At 43.2% G+C, this 19,506-nt stretch overlaps 1 protein-coding gene across 5 annotated transcripts in view; it reads left to right on the forward strand.

The window, feature by feature from the left end:
• The window catches only part of ARAP3 (ArfGAP with RhoGAP domain, ankyrin repeat and PH domain 3), a 96,036-nt gene that overhangs the window by 19,229 nt on the left and 57,301 nt on the right, over positions 1–19,506 (forward strand). The window contains exon 1 of one of the 5 annotated variants that reach the window (XM_072145654.1): positions 4,833–4,944. The exons of 3 other annotated variants lie outside the window; for them this stretch is intronic. The gene's annotated coding sequence lies outside the window, so the exon portion shown is untranslated. Of the gene's footprint in view, positions 1–4,832; positions 4,945–17,575; positions 17,671–19,506 lie in introns of those variants that run through there. One more of the 5 variants, XM_072145657.1, reaches the window with a different exon arrangement.

The following is a 19,506-nucleotide window of genomic DNA, read 5'->3' on the forward strand; positions in this document are numbered from 1 at the left end:
ATTTCATGGGATTTCATGATTGGGCTTTAGTATTTTCTCAGAGATGAATGAAGCAGAATGTTATACACAGCGCCAAACATATTTTAGTGGTTATATTTGGTAATGCAGCCTAGTCTGGTCTAGGTTATATCTGGTTTGTAGGCTCCTCTTTATGATTATTATTTAGTTCTTGAAAGTGACACTTTGCATCTTTCCGAACACAAGTTTCTGCAAAGTATTATTATTATCATGTTCCACAGGACACGTCATTTAGCAGATGTTAAGGGGGTTATCTCCATGACAGATTTCCTTTAATCAAGCATCCTTTAATCCTCTCCATATAAAATCATTTTTGAATGATTGCATGCATTATGAACCAAATATATCTTGTTTAATCCCTTTTGCTGAAAAAACAATTATAACATTCAGGACTTTGGGAAAGCTGGATTGCTTCAGCCTGCTGTTGATAAACACATGACATGGAGCTTTCTGAACAGTCCAGACAAAACTAATCAACCTGAGGTGGATGACTCATACACAGCAGCTTGGGGATGGTGCAGCAATTGATTACTTCTGCCTCTCAGGGATAATACAGTGCTTACATCATTCTCTGGTGCAGTGCATTGCTAATGTGAGAGGAGAAGCGCTGGAGCCTGGCAAAGGAGCGACATAGTTTCACTATAATAATTTTATAATTGTTTTTTCAGCAAAACCACTCAGCACAGGGGTTAAACAAGATATGTTTCTGCATCAGTGTAGCTACAGCAATCTCATGGTATGTTTGTTTCATAATGCATAAAAACAAATGGTAGATTTCTGCTTGCTATAATTTTGTTTAACATTCGCTATTCTGTGTATTTCCCCTTCCAACTGGTAGTAACATTTCCCAAATCTAGTATCACATCCATCCTCTGGTGGGAATATAAATCTGGTTCCTGCATAGCACCTAATCCCCGTTATATCAGCTCTAATGCATCAGTAGCTGTCTCAGCTCTGCTGTATAACAGTACCAGTGTCAGCTCTGCTAGATCAGTACCAGTGTCAGCTCTGCTAGATCAGTACCAGTGTCAGCTCTGCTAGATCAGTACCAGTGTCAGCTCTGCTAGATCAGTACCAGTGTCAGCTCTGCTAGATCAGTAGCAGTCTCAGCTCTGCTAGATCAGTAGCAGTCTCAGCTCTACTAGATCAGTAGCAGTCTCGGCTCTGCTAGATCAGTGGCAGTCTCAGCTCTGCTAGATCAGTGGCAGTCTCAGCTCTGCTAGATCAGTACCAGCGTCAGCTCTGCTAGATCAGTACCAGTGTCAGCTCTGCTAGATCAGTACCAGCGTCAGCTCTGCTAGATCAGTGGCAGTCTCAGCTCTGCTAGATCAGTAGCAGTCTCAGCTCTGCTAGATCAGTGCCAGTGTCAGCCTACTAGATCAGTACCAGTCTCGGCTCTGCTAGATCAGTGGCAGTCTCAGCTCTGCTAGATCAGTGGCAGTCTCAGCTCTGCTAGATCAGTGCCAGTGTCAGCCTACTAGATCAGTACCAGTCTCGGCTCTACTAGATCAGTACCAGTCTCGGCTCTGCTAGATCAGTGGCAGTCTCAGCTCTGCTAGATCAGTACCAGTGTCAGCTCTGCTAGATCAGTACCAGCGTCAGCTCTGCTAGATCAGTACCAGCGTCAGCTCTGCTAGATCAGTACCAGCGTCAGCTCTGCTAGATCAGTACCAGCGTCAGCTCTGCTAGATCAGTACCAGTGTCAGCTCTGCTAGATCAGTGGCAGTCTCAGCACTGCTAGATCAGTAGCAGTCTCGGCTCTGCTAGATCAGTACCAGTCTCAGCTCTGCTAGATCAGTGGCAGTCTCAGCTCTGCTAGATCAGTAGCAGTCTCAGCTCTGCTAGATCAGTGCCAGTGTCAGCCTACTAGATCAGTACCAGTCTCGGCTCTGCTAGATCAGTACCAGTGTCAGCTCTGCTAGATCATTATCAGTGTCAGCTCTGCTAGATCAGTACCAGTGTCAGCTCTGCTAGATCAGTGGCAGTCTCAGCTCTGCTAGATCAGTGGCAGTCTCAGCTCTGCTAGATCATTATCAGTGTCAGCTCTGCTAGATCATTATCAGTGTCAGCTCTGCTAGATCAGTACCAGTGTCAGCTCTGCTAGATCAGTACCAGCGTCAGCTCTGCTAGATCAGTACCAGCGTCAGCTCTGCTAGATCAGTACCAGCGTCAGCTCTGCTAGATCAGTACCAGCGTCAGCTCTGCTAGATCAGTACCAGCGTCAGCTCTGCTAGATCAGTACCAGTGTCAGCTCTGCTAGATCAGTAGCAGTCTCGGCTCTGCTAGATCAGTAGCAGTCTCGGCTCTGCTAGATCAGTACCAGTGTCAGCTCTGCTAGATCAGTACCAGTGTCAGCTCTGCTAGATCAGTACCAGTGTCAGCTCTGCTAGATCAGTACCAGTGTCAGCTCTGCTAGATCAGTGACAGTCTCAGCTCTGCTAGATCAGTGGCAGTCTCAGCTCTGCTAGATCAGTGGCAGTCTCAGCTCTGCTAGATCAGTGGCAGTCTCAGCTCTGCTAGATCAGTGGCAGTCTCAGCTCTGCTAGATCAGTGGCAGTCTCAGCTCTGCTAGATCAGTGGCAGTCTCAGCTCTGCTAGATCAGTGGCAGTCTCAGCTCTGCTAGATCAGTGGCAGTCTCAGCTCTGCTAGATCAGTGGCAGTCTCAGCTCTGCTAGATCAGTGGCAGTCTCAGCTCTGCTAGATCAGTACCAGTGTCAGCTTTGCTAGATCAGTGGCAGTCTCAGCTCTGCTAGATCAGTGACAGTCTCAGCTCTGCTAGATCAGTGGCAGTCTCAGCTCTGCTAGATCAGTGGCAGTCTCAGCTCTGCTAGATCAGTGGCAGTCTCAGCTCTGCTAGATCAGTGGCAGTCTCAGCTCTGCTAGATCAGTGGCAGTCTCAGCTCTGCTAGATCAGTGGCAGTCTCAGCTCTGCTAGATCAGTGGCAGTCTCAGCTCTGCTAGATCAGTGGCAGTCTCAGCTCTGCTAGATCAGTGGCAGTCTCAGCTCTGCTAGATCAGTGGCAGTCTCAGCTCTGCTAGATCAGTGGCAGTCTCAGCACTGCTAGATCAGTGGCAGTCTCAGCTCTGCTAGATCAGTGGCAGTCTCACATGTCTGCATTTGTACCAGTGTTAGTTCTGCTGTTTCAGTACCAATCTCACCTCTGCTACATAAGTACTTATACTTACTTATGACTATATTAGTACTGGTATAAGATCTGCTACATTGGTATCAGTATCTGCTCTGCTACTTTAGTACCAGTATCGGCTCTGCTATTTTAGTACTGGTATACGCTCTGCTACATTGGAATCAGTATCAGCTCTGCTATATCAGTACCAGCCTCTCATCTCTACATTTGTTCCAGTCCCAGCCCCACTGTTTCAGTGTGAATCTCAGCTCTGCTACATGGGTACCAGTATTGGCTCTGCTACCTTAGTACTGGTATCGGCTCTGCTACATTGGTATCGGCATCAGCTCTGCTACATTGGTATCATTGGTGGTGACACACATGGCGTTTTTGGGCCGTTTTTAGTAGTGCGTTTTCAGATCGGGAGAAAACACAAGCGTTTTTGACTAGTTTGAGTTAAGATAATTGGCCAAACCTGTCAAAAACGCATGTGGTTTTTAATGCATGCGTTTTTTACCATCTGAAAACGCAACTAAAAACGGCCTAAAAACGCCATGTGTGTCACCACCCTCAGGGTGCAGTCACACATCGCGTTTACTGCATGCGTTTAAAAACGCATTGCTACAGCTGAAGGGAGATTTGCCTAATTAAACAGCTGTTAACACCTGCGTTAACAAAACGAATGCGTTAACTGTGATTTAACGAATGTGTTAATAATGTGTTAACAGTCACATGTGTTAACCGCGACATTAACACATGTGTTAACAATGCATCAACAGCCGCATGCGTTAACCGTGATGTTAACGTGTGTTAATAATGCGTTAACATTTGCGTTTTGTAAACGCAAGCATTAACAGCTGTTTAATTAGGCAAATCTCCCTTCAGCTGTAGCAATGCGTTTTTAAACGCATGCAGTAAACGGGATAGGGCCTACCGTAACTTGTTTCGTGGGAAAACCCAAATCTTTTGCATGCATTCATCTTATGCATAATAATACAAGTAAACCTACCTGACCCCCCTATGTTATAGCATCAAGTCAACTGCTGAGGCCAGTCAATGACGTGGAGTGCGTGTAGACATCACCACTGAGGCCAGTGATTTGCTTTGACAGTAACCAGGCCCCGAATAGTTTGTTATCTGACAACAGCTGAACGGGAGCAGGAATGGAAGGGTCACTGAGGTCTATTTTACCTAATTGTGCATCTTGTGTAACCTGTTTTCAGAGGAACCCTTACATATACATGAAGGAACACACTACAGAAAAATCTGTAGGTGATGCAATGGTTAAAGCTGTGAGCAATGCTCTGTGAGAAAATCTGAGAGAAATGGTTTTGGTGGATGGTAAATCTGCTGTAAAAACTCTTTGTGTGGCCTCGGACATAGATCCTGGTGAATGTTTACCTCAGTTTTTAGTATTTTCTTCCATTTCCAGGAGGGATAATAGAGGGACAGCACAACACATGGTTGTTATTTTTATGGAAATGTCCCCAATTTGCTTAAACAGACATGTCAGAAAATGGTTTTAACTCTCTCCTGTCTGAAAGAGGTGGAGATGAACATCACACGCATACACTTTACACTTTAACCGTATGTAAAGGAAGATAAAGCCACGACTGGGGCCGATAACATCGACAGCAATGGTCAGCGCTTACAGCTCACTTCTCAGCTGCCGTCACTTCCCTTTCCTTTTCCTTTGCGAACGAGCCCCAAAGCCCGGTGCGAAAAGGAGAGATGTCCCGGCTGGGATGATGCACAAATCGTAACGCATACAGAGCTCCGCTGACAAGGCCAGACATTCAGGTAAATGGACGCCATCCTGGAGAGGATAGTCATCAGATTCAGCGTTACACTGGTACAATGCACCCATTATATGACTGCACATCTATAACCCTGCCTTGTATTAAAGGGGAAGAATGAATGAGAAGAAATCTATTTGTGGTTAGCATGTCACCGCCTAGAAACCCAAAATTCAGGCGGCTCAGTGATCGATGCCTTGTATTTTGGTACGGTCTAGATGAGAAAATTTCTAAAATAGCAATTTTAAGAAAGAAAGAAGTCTCCCTGTTCTACATCCCACATCTTCTTTCTTGAATTGCTATTTATTCTCTGTATGTCTGAAACTGTTGTTCCCTATCGAAAGGCATACTAAGCGAAAAGTGGAGATTGTGGCACGTGAAAGGTTAAAACCAAGATTTATGCATATAGACTATGATCTATGATCGGATCATACATTTTTAAATTAGTTTTTAATGTAACTTTTTTTAGACGAGTATCACAACCCCACCCCTTGTTCACCACAGTTTACTTCCCTCTTACTAAGATATCTGGTGGTTCTAAGTAGAATAGATTCCCCTTGCCAAACGTTAAACGATATTGATATGACATTGAGGTTGGGAATTTTTTCGGAAAGGAACCAGTCAGTTGTATGGATTATCCACCGAATAGCTGCCCACGGTGCATATGGTCATAGGAACAAAACTGAAAAGTGCTAAAATTGCTCAAAAAAAGTTACCAATCATTGTTTGCTGTAACATATTTACTCTAATTTGTTTAATACTATAAAATTATATACTAATATAAGGCCAAGTTTATTCCGCCTCATCTCCATCCCTTTATTATGATTGGATACTTTCCTTGTTCCCTCATTTCCTAGATGGGACCTTACAATACTACTGGTATCCAACTGCAGTCAGACTGGCCCACCAGAGAATCATTGGATCCTCCGATGGGCCAGGGCTCTAAGCTTATACTTCAACCTATAGATACAGCAGAAGACAAACTTATTGTTAGAGGATTGTTAGCCTGGAAGATAATACCTTATATACTCGAGTATAAGATTAGTTTTTCAGCACAAAAAAATGTGCTGAAAAACCCAAAGTCGGCTTATACTCGAGTCAAAAAAATAAATATATCTAAACTCACCTTTCCAGTGACCCCTGTATATCTTCTGTGCGATCTGTCGGCAGCGGCGGCAGGCTATATACACTGGGGCAGGGTCTGGCAGGCTATATACACTGGGGCAGGGTCTGGCAGGCTATATACACTGGGGCAGGGTCTGGCAGGCTATATACACTGGGGCAGGGTCTGGCAGGCTATATACACCGGGGCAGGGTCTGGCAGGCTATATACACTGGGGCAGGGTCTGGCAGGCTATATACACTGGGGCAGGGTCTGGCAGGCTATATACACTGGGGCAGGGTCTGGCAGGCTATATACACTGGGGCAGGGTCTGGCTGGCTATATACACTGGGGCAGGGGCTGGCTATATACACTGGGGCAGGGGCTGGCTATATACACTGGGGCAGGGGCTGGCTGGCTGTATACACTGGGGCAGGGGCTGGCTGGCTATATACACTGGGGCAGGGGCTGGCTGGCTATATACTGGGGAGGCTGTGACCAATGCATTTCCCACCCTCGGCTTATACTCGAGTCAACAGGTTTTCCCAGTATTTTGTGGTAAAATTAGGGGCCTCGGCTTATACTCGGGTCGGCTTATACTCGATTATATACGGTAATTGGTGGGTCCCACAGAATTATTTTACTAGGTGGGACCAAGTACTAGTGTTGACACTGCATAATGCAGCAACATTGATCACAGTTTGGTCCTGTTGTATGGCAGAAACTGACATAGTGGGGCACATTTACTAAGGGTCCGTGGACCGCATTTAGGGGCCTGTGGTGTGCTGCATTTAGAAGGGCTTTTTGTCGCACGCGATCGGATTTTGGCACATCGGCGCCCGCTTTCCCACAACACAAATCGGGAGGCGAGCCATCGGATGATCCAGACAACGCACGGGATTTAACATTCAAAATTGTGTCGCAAGCCAAGCACTTACATGCACCAGGAAGAAGAAGGTGAACTCCGGCGGACCTCAGCAGGGAAGCGGCACATGCAGAAAATTGGACGCAAGATCTTAGTGAATTGCAGCAGCTCCGAAACCTCGCAAGACATCGCACCTCGGTGGGGCACATTTGCTTACCCAGTCCGGCGGAGTTCACAGAAAGTGCATTGATAATACACTCTGCCGCATTTCACTAAGATTGTGTGCCCGATATCCTGCATATGTCGCTTCCCCGCTCAGTTCTGGCGGGTTCACCTTCTTCTTCCTGGTGCATGTAAGTGCATTGTCTTGCAACACAATTCAAATCCTAAATCCTGCGCTCAGTCCGAATCAGTCGTAACGTTCGACGGCCGCCCCCCCCCCCGATTTCTATGGCATGAAAGCCAGCACAACTGCGCCACAATCTGATCACTTGTGACATAATCCCAGCGCAAACCCCTGTTAAATAAGTGTCAAAGCAAATCCCGAAAACCGCGAACAGTCCAGCGAAAGTGCAATCCGCGACCCTTAGCAAATAGGCCTAAATGAGTAAAATGTTAAGAGTTTCTTTATGGGTGGGAGGTGTTACCGTTGTTGCAAATGAAGATCCAAAATGAAACTGAGATGAAGTCATACTAACCCCACTTTGGTGCTGTGTACTATCCCTTTTCCCATCTTTTATGCGCTACATTTTTGGAGAGAGTTAATGCCCATGATCGGCATCAGCACCAATCGTTGGCATTAACAATGGGGGGGGGGAGGGAGGTAAAGCTGGACCCAAACTTTTAATGAAAAGTTGGATACAAACCCGAACTTTATAGTATGGGTCCGCTTAACACTAGTTACAATTAATGCTACACATATACTGTACATTACATTTACAGTCATTCATTCAAGATTTCGCATAAAAATATTAACTCAATAAATTAAAAGATGTTGTAGAGTGGAAGCAGAAAAGTAATTAAAATAAAATTATTCAAATAATTGTAAAATTAAAATTAAAAAAAATGTACCCCCCCCCCCCAAAAAAAAAAAAAGATACATTTCTCAGCTTATATTCCATAATGTGGATGATCATCATATGTATAAGAGATGGTTAACTCCCCAAGAAAGTTGATGCCAATTTTTCCATATTATTAAAAAAAAAATTTGATTTCTAATTAACATTTGAATTTTTCCCTAATGTGGACCAATCAGAATACAGTTCATTGAACTTTCATTGACTATGTGAGGGCATCATGAAGGAAAGGCACATGTTAATGGAGGGTATTAATAGTCACAGTAGTAATTTCTCATCCTGGCCCAGACACAGGGCTGTATTATTCCCCCTATAAATGCCATTTACATGCTGGCAGTGGGATACGGTGGCAGATGTATTGTAAGGGGGGGGGGCTGCAGCTGTAGAAATTCCTCTAGTGTCTATTCTGTAGCCATTGCTAGGATCTAGCTACTGTATGTCCCTCCAATACGCTGTACAGATGTGTAACATGCATATAAATGATTGGTAGGCCTCATGCACATGGCTATGGCACCCTGTGAGCACACGCTGCATCGCCGCACCATGACCGAGCCAATCGGCTTTTGATGGAGAGGGGAAGGGTGGGGAGTGCTCACTGCTCCTCCCTCCTGCACCTGGCTGTATCCTCTAATATTTATCACATTTCCATGTTGTATACTTTTTGATTTTACTCTGGCATTGTTGCATTTAACTATAATATTTAGGTTATATCGGGCTCTGCAGCTTACTTCACCAACAGTACCACCCTATAACAGGCTTTTCTCTAGATAGGACACTATGTACAATCTGTTCAGTTCCTTCTGCTCTGTAACATGCAGCCTGTGTATATAGGACACTATGTGCAATCTGTTCAGCTCCTCCTGCTCTATAAATGGGAGGGCGGAACAGCCCTGCAGAAACCGGGACTGTCCCGCCGAATCTGAGACGATTGGGAGTTATCCCTGCCTTCTTCCAGGCCAGATTTGAAAATGGGTTGGTAATATAGGGGGGGGGGGGTTGATGTTAAATATGTAAAATTTCATTCAAAACAGTATCTATCCCCAAAATAGTCAATTCTGAAAAATATAGAAAATCGGTATTCAATTTGTAAGCCGCTTGGCATCAAAATAAAATTACCCAGACATTTCAAAAATTATGAAAATGTAAAGTAGACAAATGGGAAATGTTATTCAGCAACTTATTTAGGTGGTAAATCTATCTGCCTGAAAACGCAATGATTTCAAATTTTGAAAATGGCAAATTAAAAAAAAAATTCATCATTTTTTTCTTTTTTTTTTTGTAAATAAATGCAAAACTAATCAGCCAAAATTTACCACTAAAATGAAGTACAACATGTGGGGAAAAAAATCTCAGAATCGTTTTGATAAGTAACAGTGTTCAAAAGTTATAACCATATAAAGCGACGCAAGTCAGAATCCAAAAAATGGGGCTGAGCCTTAAGCTACAAAATGGCTGCGTCCTTAAGGGGTTAAATGGGTATATTCCACTTACACTTGCCTCCTCTGGTGTTCCCATTCATCCGTTGTGCTGCCCGTGCGAGTTTCAGGCTGTAGACAGACAGAGGCCGGCAGTGACGGGCAGAGAGCACCAGAGGAGGTGAATTGGTTCATTATTTTTATAGCCCCCAGTTATTTATGCCAATTTTTTAATATATCCCAGACAACCCCTTTAATAGGGCATCTGATGATAAGTAAACCTTCTAGCATTCATTACCTTCAGGGTGGGTTTCTGGTACAGGCGGTCCCCTACTTAAGAACACCTGACTTACATACGACCCCTAGTTACAAACAGACCACTGGATATTGGTAATTTCTTTTACTTTAGTCCTAGACTACAATAAACAGCTATAACAGGTATCACAGGTGTCTGTAATTAAGCTTTAGTGTTAATCCTGATTCTAATGAGAATCCAACATATTTAAAATCCAATTGTCACAAAGACCAAAAAAAATTTGGCTGGGGTTACAATGATAAAGTATACAGTTTCGACTTACATACAAATTCAAATACAAATCTACAGACCCTATCTTGTATGTAACCCAGGGACTGCCTGTATATATGCCCTGAAATTATCGCAATTTCCGGCACACTGCCCGATGGCAGGGCAGGTCCTGGCATAGACGGCACAGATGGCTAACCGATACATCAGGAGGCTCCAGCCTTGTGACGTGTTGGAGGGGCAGCGATTTTATCAGCATTTAGCCCCATGACTACTAACTTCCATTAAACCAAGTTGGTCACATGTAATATGCTTTAAGAAACAAGAGTTGTACTCTGATATTTTGAGAAGTCCCATAGAAGAGGTAAAAGGAACTAATTGTGATCAGTGGGGTTGCAGCAGTCAGATCGCTACAGTTTAGCAAATTTGTTCCATATCCTGTGGTTAAGAAATAACGTACAATGCATATACCCCTTTAAAGAGAACCCGTCAGACAAATTAACCCCCTAAACTAAATATATTTTCATAAACTGCCATTAGAGAGCATTGCCTCTATCCCTTCTTTGTCCCTCTACATGCCTGTAAACTTAGGTAATGATGTCCTAAAGCTGTATGCAAATGATTTGAGAGATGTCCAATGAGTCATTATCATATTCAAGCTGTCCAGCTTATTCATGAGTGAGACCTCAGCTACACCCCCAGCGCATGACTGACAGCCTGTATAATGATGTGAAGTATAATGGTTTAATGTCTCCTCCATGTGCTTCCTGGTGCTGGTGCTCCCTGCAGCCTGTGTGTATGAGATACTCCTATACACATGACTGACAGCCTGTATAATGATGTGAGGCTGTATAATGATGTGCTTCCTGGTGCTGGCCGCCCCTGCAGCCTGTGTGTATGAGATACTCCTATACACATGACTGACAGTCTGCATAATGATGTGAGGTATAATGGTGTAATGGCTCCTCCATGCGATTCCTTGTGCTGGCGCCCCCTGCAGCCTGTGTGTATGAGATACTCCTATACACATGACTGACAGTCTGCATAATGATGTGAGGTATAATGGTGTAATGGCTCCTCCATGCGATTCCTTGTGCTGGCGCCCCCTGCAGCCTGTGTGTATGAGATACTCCTTTACACATGACTGACAGCCTGTATAATGGTGTGAGGTATAGTGGTGTAATGGCTCCTCCATGTGCTTCCTGGTGCTGGCGCCCCCTGCAGCCTGTGGGTGTGTATGAAATACTCCTATACACATGACTGACAGTCTGTATAATGATATGAGGTATAATGGTGTAATGGCTCCTTCGTGTGCTTCCTGGTGCTGGCGCCCCCTGCAGCCTGTATGTGTATGAGATACTCCTATACACATGACTGACAGCCTGTATAATGATATGAGGTATAATGGTGTAATGGCTCCTCCATGTGCTTCCTGGTGCTGGCACCCCCTGCAGCCTGTGTGTGTATATGAGATACTCCTATACACATGAATGACAGTCTGTATAATGATATGAGGTATAATGGTGTAATGGCTCCTCCATGTGCTTCCTGGTGATGACACCCCCCTGCAGCCTGTGTGTGTATAGGAGAGATACAACAGCTCCAGGCAGCCATGTTGTAGCAGAACATGTCAGGTACTTGTGTAGCTAATGTCTGTGTCTCTGTGTATTAGGAGGATGCAGCATGTCAGCAGATGCAGCACACACACTAGCCATGCTTTACTATACATTACACACAGACATGAGCAGGGGGAGGAGAGGGGAGGGGTAACAGGGGTGACATCACTGCCTCTGACCATGTGACCAGACTCATTTACATAATAAAGAAAAGATGATTTTATAATGATTAATGTATGAATTGACTAGATAAAGGCTGGGATGGGATCCTAACCATCTACCTTAGACAAGGCAACCTAAAATAGGACAGTTCCATATTTAAGTTAAATATCCTAAATTACAGCTTTAAGCTCCTTTTTTTAACTACTGATAAAATATTATTTTATATTTCCACTTATAACTCTGGAACTTTATGACTTTTGCATTTGATTGACCAATGACCCAATACAATATAGAAGTCATGAAGGAAAAGTCCAAAATAAAAGGATAAGGTACAATCGTGTGGCTGCGCTTAGAGATGAGGCTTTGATGGTCTGAGACGTATGTCCCAGAAAGGGCTGAAATAAAGTGTGAAATAAATGTGACATGTTTCCACACCAGAAATAGAAGGCTGAGCTCATTTTTCTACAAACAGAGACCGGTTCCTCTTATTTATTTCATTACAGGAGAATTTACTAATTAAAAACATATATACGGTAGTTATACAAAAATATCTAAAATGTGTTTGTTGATTTTGGTTGATTTTTTTAATGATATTTTCGTACATGATTATGGGCCAGCCATATATTCATTTTTACACATGGGTGAACCTAAACTGCTGCCTGAGGCGAAAGACACCCTCTTGCCCCATCTGCTGCACATTTATAAAGGTTTTAGACATTTTTCTGGCATTCCTACGACTAGTTCGACAAAAAAGTCTGTGCGCCAAAAACTGCTGACCCCACTGAATTTTGAACTAATAGGAGATGCAAAGTACAACTAGACAGTCTTGTATCTTGACACAAATGTATCATCCATATCATTATACACTTGTATGAATCATGTGCAGAATAAGACTGTCTAGTCTAACCCTGCGCTGTCTAACCTTAATAGCCACCCGGTAGGCTATTTAATACTGATGCCGGCACATACTCTCTCGTGCCAGGTGGTGATGCCTGAGACAAGTGGCTCAACTCGCTGCATGGCTAATGCACCGTTGGTTTTACAGACACTACATGGACCCAAGGAACATGTAGACATCAGATGAGAGATTTTTAGAGTTTTCTAGAATGTTTATATGGAATCAGACCTAATGGGTATGTTGTATCTTTGGTTATTATAAATGGGGCCAATCATGAATGGTGCAAACACACAGGAGAACAGAGTGGATTAGGCAAAAAAGGCAACTGGCTTTGTGGTTATGGAACAGTCTCTCAATGAGGGAAGGCTTTATACAGAACACAGTCCCTATAATACATATTCCCTTGTGAAACATAATCCAATGGGCTGTTAGAATTCAGCAAATGGTCAGATGTCCACACAGTTCTAACTCTCATAAAGAAGGTCACGGCTGATAGGATATCTGATTCATCTTATAAGTTTAGTCTTGGGCCGAAGATTACACAGACAGGTCCGGCTTCAGGAAGAGAATTCTGCCTACCCCATAGCATCAAGGAAGAGCTAGGACCAGAAAGTAGCAGGCAACGCTTCTCAAATTCAGGAAGAAAGCCAAGGAACATAACACAAAAAAGACTCTACTTATAAAAAGGATTTAGTCTGTACTGTATTATTTTTTCCCTTGTGACTATTTTATGTTGTCCGATAAACCAACACTAATTCTGTCTGGGCGTTATTCACACTTCAACTTGTAAGAAGGTTTAAATCTTTTGGTTCACAGTCTCACAGACATTTATATATATAGACACACACATGTACTGTGGGTACAGAAAGTATTCAGACCCCTTTCCATTTTTCACTCTGTTTTATTGCAGCCAATTGGTAAGATGTTTTTTTTTTATTTTTTGCGCTTTAATGTACACTCTGCTCCCCATCTTGACAGAAAAACTGAAATGTAGATATTTTTGTTCATTTATTAAACAAGAAAACTGAAATATCACATGGTCATAAATATTTAGACTCTTTGCTGTGACACTCATTTTTAAATCACATGCAGTCCATTTCCTTCTGATCTTCCTTCAGTTGGTTCTACTCCTTCATTGGAGTCCAGCTGTGTATAATTAAACTAATTGGACTTGATTAGGAAAGCCACACACATGTCTATGTAAGACCTCACAGTGCATGTCAAAGTAAATGAGAATCATGAGGTCTAAGGCACTGTCCAAATTGCTCAAAGACAGAATTGCAGCAAGGCACAGATCTGGCCATGGTTGCAAAAGTATTTCTGCAGCAGTCAAGGTTCCTGAGAGCACATTGGCCTCCATAATCCTCAAATGGAAGAAGTTTGGGGCGACTTTGGCCATCCAGCCAAACTTATTGTGGTTTGAGAACCTTTGAGAGAGAGTTAAAGAAGAACCCCAAGATCGCTGTGGCTGAGCTACAGAGATGCCGTAGTCACCCATCACTGCAGCCTCCACCAGTCGGTCTTTATGGCAAAGTGTCCCAACGGAAGCCTCTCCTCAGTGCAAGACATATGAAAGCCGGCATACAAATGAAAGACTGCCAGACTATGAGAAATAATATTCTCTGGTCTGATGAGACAAAGATTGATCTTTTTGGTATTAATTCTAAGCAGTATGTGTGGAGAAAACCAGGCGCTACTCATCACCTACCAAATACAATCCCAACAGTGACACATGGTGGTGGCAGCATCATGCTATGGGGGCAGGGACAGGGACGACGGGTTGTAATTAAAGAAAAGATGAATGCGGCCGAGTACAGAGATATCCTGGATGAAATCATCTTCTAGGGCTCTGGATCTCAGACTGGGCCAAAGGTTCACCTTCCAACAAGACAATGATCCTAAGCAGAAAGCTAAAATAACAAAGCAGTGGCTTCAGGACATCTCTGTGACCATTCCTGTCTGGCCCAGTCAGAGCCCAGACCTAAGCCCAATTGAGCATCTCTGGAGACATCTGAAAATGGCTTCCACCAACGTTCACCATCCAACCTGAGGGAACTCGAGAGGACCTGCAAGGAAGAGGCAGAGGATCCCCAAATTGACGTACAAAAAAAATAACTTTTCTGATTTTACCAATTGGCAGAAATGAAACAAAGAGTGAAAAATTTTAAAGGGTCTGAATAGTTTTTGTACCCTCTGTATATATACAATCCGTGTAAAAAATAATGGCCAGACGAAGTTCTTTGAACTATTCTAGTTCTTTGTCAACCAAAATAAAAAAGTGATGGTGAACCTTCTAAAAAATGAGTGCCTGAACTACAACTAAAACCCACTTATTTATCGTAAAATGCCCACCTGACTTTTTAAAGGGCTATTCCCATTTCAGCACATTAATGTTATTGTTTGTATTATAAAAAGTTATACAATTTTCCAATATACTTTCTGTATTAATTCCTCATGGTTTTCTAGATCTCTGCTTGCTGTCCTGCTATAGAAAACTTCCATTGGACAGGAATCTGACCATGGTCACACAGGTGCACGGCTCGTTAGTATCACAGCGAGTAATCAGAGGCATGTGATATAATGAGCCGTGCACCTGTGTGACCATGGTCAGATTTCTGTCCGCTGGAAGTAAACATAGAGGCTTTTTAAAGAGTGACAGCAAGCAGAGTTCTCGAAATCTGTGAGGAATTGATGCAGAAAGTATATTGAAAAATTGTCTAACTTTTTATCGTAAAAATATTAACATTTATTTGCCGAAATGGGAACGCGCCTTTAACCCTTTCACGACCCGTGACGTAATAGCACGTCACGGGTCGGCCGCGGGTGCATGGAGAGGGCTCACGCGCTGAGCCCTCTCCATAGCCGGTAAGTCTTTGCTGCATATTGCAGCAAAGGCTTACCGGTAACACCCGCGATCGGTGCTAGCACCGATCGCGGGTGTTTTCACCTCGATCGCCGCCGGCAATGCTGCCGGCGGCTTCAAAAGCATGGCGGCGCGTGGGCGCCGCCATCTTTTCGAGGATCGCCGCTCCCCGTGACGTCATCGGGGAGCGGCGATCCGTCGCCATGGTAACCTCGGGTCTCGCGAAGACCCGAGGCTACTTCTGGTTAACCCATGCATTACAATGTGCTATCAGCACATTGTAATGTATGAGGAGTAAAATCCCCATATACTGCCATACTGTAGTATGGCAGTATATGATAGGATCGTGCAGACCCCCTAGGGTTAAAGTACCCTAGGGAGTCTGAAAAGTACTAAAAATAAAAATAAAAAAAAGTTAAAAGAAAAAAAATTATAATAAAAAACCCTAAAAACTCAAATCACCCCCCTTTCCCTAGAACTGATATAAATATAAATAAACAGTAAAAATCATAAACACATTAGGTATCGCCGCGTCCGAAAATGCCCGATCTATCAAAATATGATAACGGTTTTTCACTGTGTTTAATCCCGTAACGGAAAATCGCGCCCAAATTCGAAAATGGCACTTTTTTTGTCATTTAAAAAAATTAAAAAATTCTATAAAAAGTGATCACAAGGTCGTACAGTCCTAAAATTGATAACATTGTAAACGTCATCAAAATCCGCAAAAAACGACACCACTCACAGCTCAGTACACCAAAGTATAAAAAAGTTATTAGCGCCAGAAGATGGCAAAATCCCAAAAAAATTTTTTGTACAGGAGGTTTTAATTTTTTTAAATGTATGAAAACATTATAAAACCTATACAAATTTGGTATCCCCGTAATCGTACCGACCCAAAGAATAAAGTAGACATGTCATTTGGGGCGCACAGTGAAATCCGTAACATCCAAGCCCACAAGAAGACGGCACAAATGCGTTTTTTTACCAATTTCACTGCATTTGGAATTTTTTTCCCGCTTCCTAGTACACGGCATGGAATATTCAATACCATCTCTATGAAGTGCAATTTGTTACGCAGAAAATAAGCTGTCACATAGCTCTGTACATGGAAAAATAAAAAAGTTATGGATTTTTGATCATGGGGAGTAAAAAATGAAAATGAAAAAACAAAAAAGGGCCAGGTCCTGAAAGGGTTAAGCATTAACCTACTCGTTCCTGATCTGTCACAGCTTTCAATCGTATCAGTGTCATGAGGACACCAATACAGTAGAAAGGAAAAAAAAATTTGGATTATCATTGTAGCTTCCATCCAGAGAGCCCAGAACAGGAAGAATCTGAGGGCCCAGAGCAGGAGGTCCATGGATAACCCTGCTGAGCGCAGCACTTCCTGGGCTGTCTGGGACTGCAGGAGGAGGCCTTGTCTGGGGTGATGGCCTGGGTGGCCCTAGAGACGGCTCCAAGTGCCCCCTCTGGCATCTGTGCCAAAGGTTCACCACCACTGAATTTACTCTTTAAGTTCATATTGACTTTATCCAAAGTTCAGAAGATTTTCTGGGCAATGACATGTTTTGAAGATAAATTAAAGGGATTCTCCAGTGACAACTAGTTATCCCCTAACAACAATTTGCTGATCAGTGGGGGTTTCAGTGATGTGACCTCCTTGGTTCAAAAGAACAGAGATCTGTTGTGCCTTGCTGTCCTATTCATCTCTGTGGGCTCAAGGAGATCTCTGAGCACCATGCATGCTCCGCCATCTCCGTCAGTTCCGTAGACAGTGAATGGAGGAGCAGCGAGCACTGGGAAGCACAGTGGCTTAGTGGTTATCATTAAAGCCTTGCAGTGCTGGGGATATGGGTTCAAGTCCCAGGGTCAACATCTGCAAAGAGTTTGTATGTTCTCTTCGTGTTTGCATGTGTTTCCTCCAGGTCCTCCGGTTTCCTCCCACACTCCAAAACATACTCATGAGCCCCATTGGGGACAGGGACTGATTTGGCAAGCTCTGTGTAGAGCTGCGTAATCTGTGTGCGCTTTATAAATAAAGAATTATTTATTTATTTGATTTATGTGTGACCCGCTTCTCCATTCTTTTGGTAGGTAACGGGGGGTACAAAGGATCTTGTGATCCGTGGGGGTCCCGTGATGTAGACAAGTTGGTCCATATCCTATGCATAGGGGCTAACTTGTTGTACCTGGGCAACCCCTTTAAGGTAGGCATTAAACATTTCTCCATATATTTCTGCGCATACATTTTATGTGTTATGTATGTGTTACATTTCCTTTTGGTGCTTATCGTAATATAGACAGGTTGACGGTGAAATCTGTTTTAAAAGAGTTGTCCAAGTTAGGTTTTTTATTAATACTCTACGTTCGTTAGGACGTCCAGCAATGGGTTGTGTGTTAGGTAATAAATGAGTAAGGACGTTCCTTTGTTCAGCCTCTTTTTAGCTGAAGTAATCCTGTGTCGACAGACGATCAACAAAGATTGGGAACATTCACAGCCCCCAAAAGAACTGAGGAGTCAGACTGCATATTCTTTTTGGGAGATGAAAGGACCACTGAAAATCCTTTGTTGATTTTGCTGACGCGTGACTTTCACATTCTACCTAATTTCTCATATTTTGCTGAAAGCTTTTCGGTGCAGGGAGCAGAGGAGGCTCAAGATAAGATATAGAAATGTCGGCATGTTGTAGATTTCCTCCTTCCTATACTTTGCTTGTTGACCTCTCTCATGCTCTGCTTGGCTTCGTATAAAATTCCAAATTCTCTTTTTTCTTCCCTCTGCTAGACATGTGTTTAGTTCCATCAGAGAGGGCTCCAAGGCCAGAATTATTTTTAGATTGTGTCATTATAGTAACAATTGTATATAGTATATATATTTGCACTTTTGTATGTGTGATAAAGTAAAGTGTTATGTCTGTAGTTGTAGTAGTATACAGAAGGCGCCTCCACGGTCGCTGCATTGTTATATCTAACTATAAGCATACAACTTTTAGTTTTTTTGGCATAATCCGAAACAGTGGATTCTAGTAGAATTGCCAGGGCAAATATGAATGTATTTTTTGCACTTCTTGATTTTTTTTTAACATTAAAGAGACAACGCCTCAACCTACTATTTGTGGATGGTATTTTCTGTACTACCTAGAGCAGTGATGGCGAACCTTTAGAGACAAAGTGCCCAAGCTAAAACTAAAATCCACTTATGTACCGTGAAGTGCCAACATAGAATTTTAAGCAGTAACTTATTGGTACTGGTTCTTCCACATCATTAAATCGTATCAGCCCCTAAGGCTACCAATACAGTTGAAAGAAGGAGGGAAAATTCAGACTATCATTGTAGCTTATCTCCAAAGGAAGAATGAAGGGTCCAGCAGGATGACCTCCAAAGATAATGCAGCCCCTTCCACACCTTCTTACTTCCAAACAGCCAATGGAGTGTTTCTATAAAATAGCGCTGAGAGCAGCATCTCTTAAGTTTCCTGGGACTGCAGGAAGATTTGGTGGATTTGTTCCTGTCTGGTGAACTCTGTCCTGGGGTGAGAACCTGAGTGCCCACACAAATGGGTCTGACTGCCACCTCCGGCACCCGTGTCAAAGGTTCGCCACCGCTGATCTAGACGGTAGTTCTGCGTTAGAACGTACAGTTACTACTGTCTTGCCAAAAATAATATTATTTGGTGTGCAGCTACTCCATGCCATGGGATTCACCATATGCTGCTGGAAGGGAGCCATGTCATGTGAAACTTTTATAAAGTACTGAAATGATTCAAAATGCGGCTGACAAAGGCATTTTTAAAACCAGTATAACATAAGCTATTGAAACTTGTCACCAGCTAAAAATGACATTGCTGGTGAGAGGTTCGCTTTAATAATGCAAAGTGACAGGGATTTATCTCCACATGATCCAGGTTAACATCTGCAAAGAGTTTGTATGTTTTTTCCGTGTTTGTGTGGGTTACCTCCAGGTTCTCCCGTTTCCTCCCACACTCCAAAAACATACTGGTAGGTTGATTAGATTGTGAGCCCCGTGGGGACAGGGACTGGTT

The sequence above is a fragment of the Engystomops pustulosus genome, chromosome 4, assembly GCF_040894005.1.
Source record: "Engystomops pustulosus chromosome 4, aEngPut4.maternal, whole genome shotgun sequence".
In the NCBI taxonomy this organism is placed as follows: domain Eukaryota; kingdom Metazoa; phylum Chordata; class Amphibia; order Anura; family Leptodactylidae; genus Engystomops; species Engystomops pustulosus.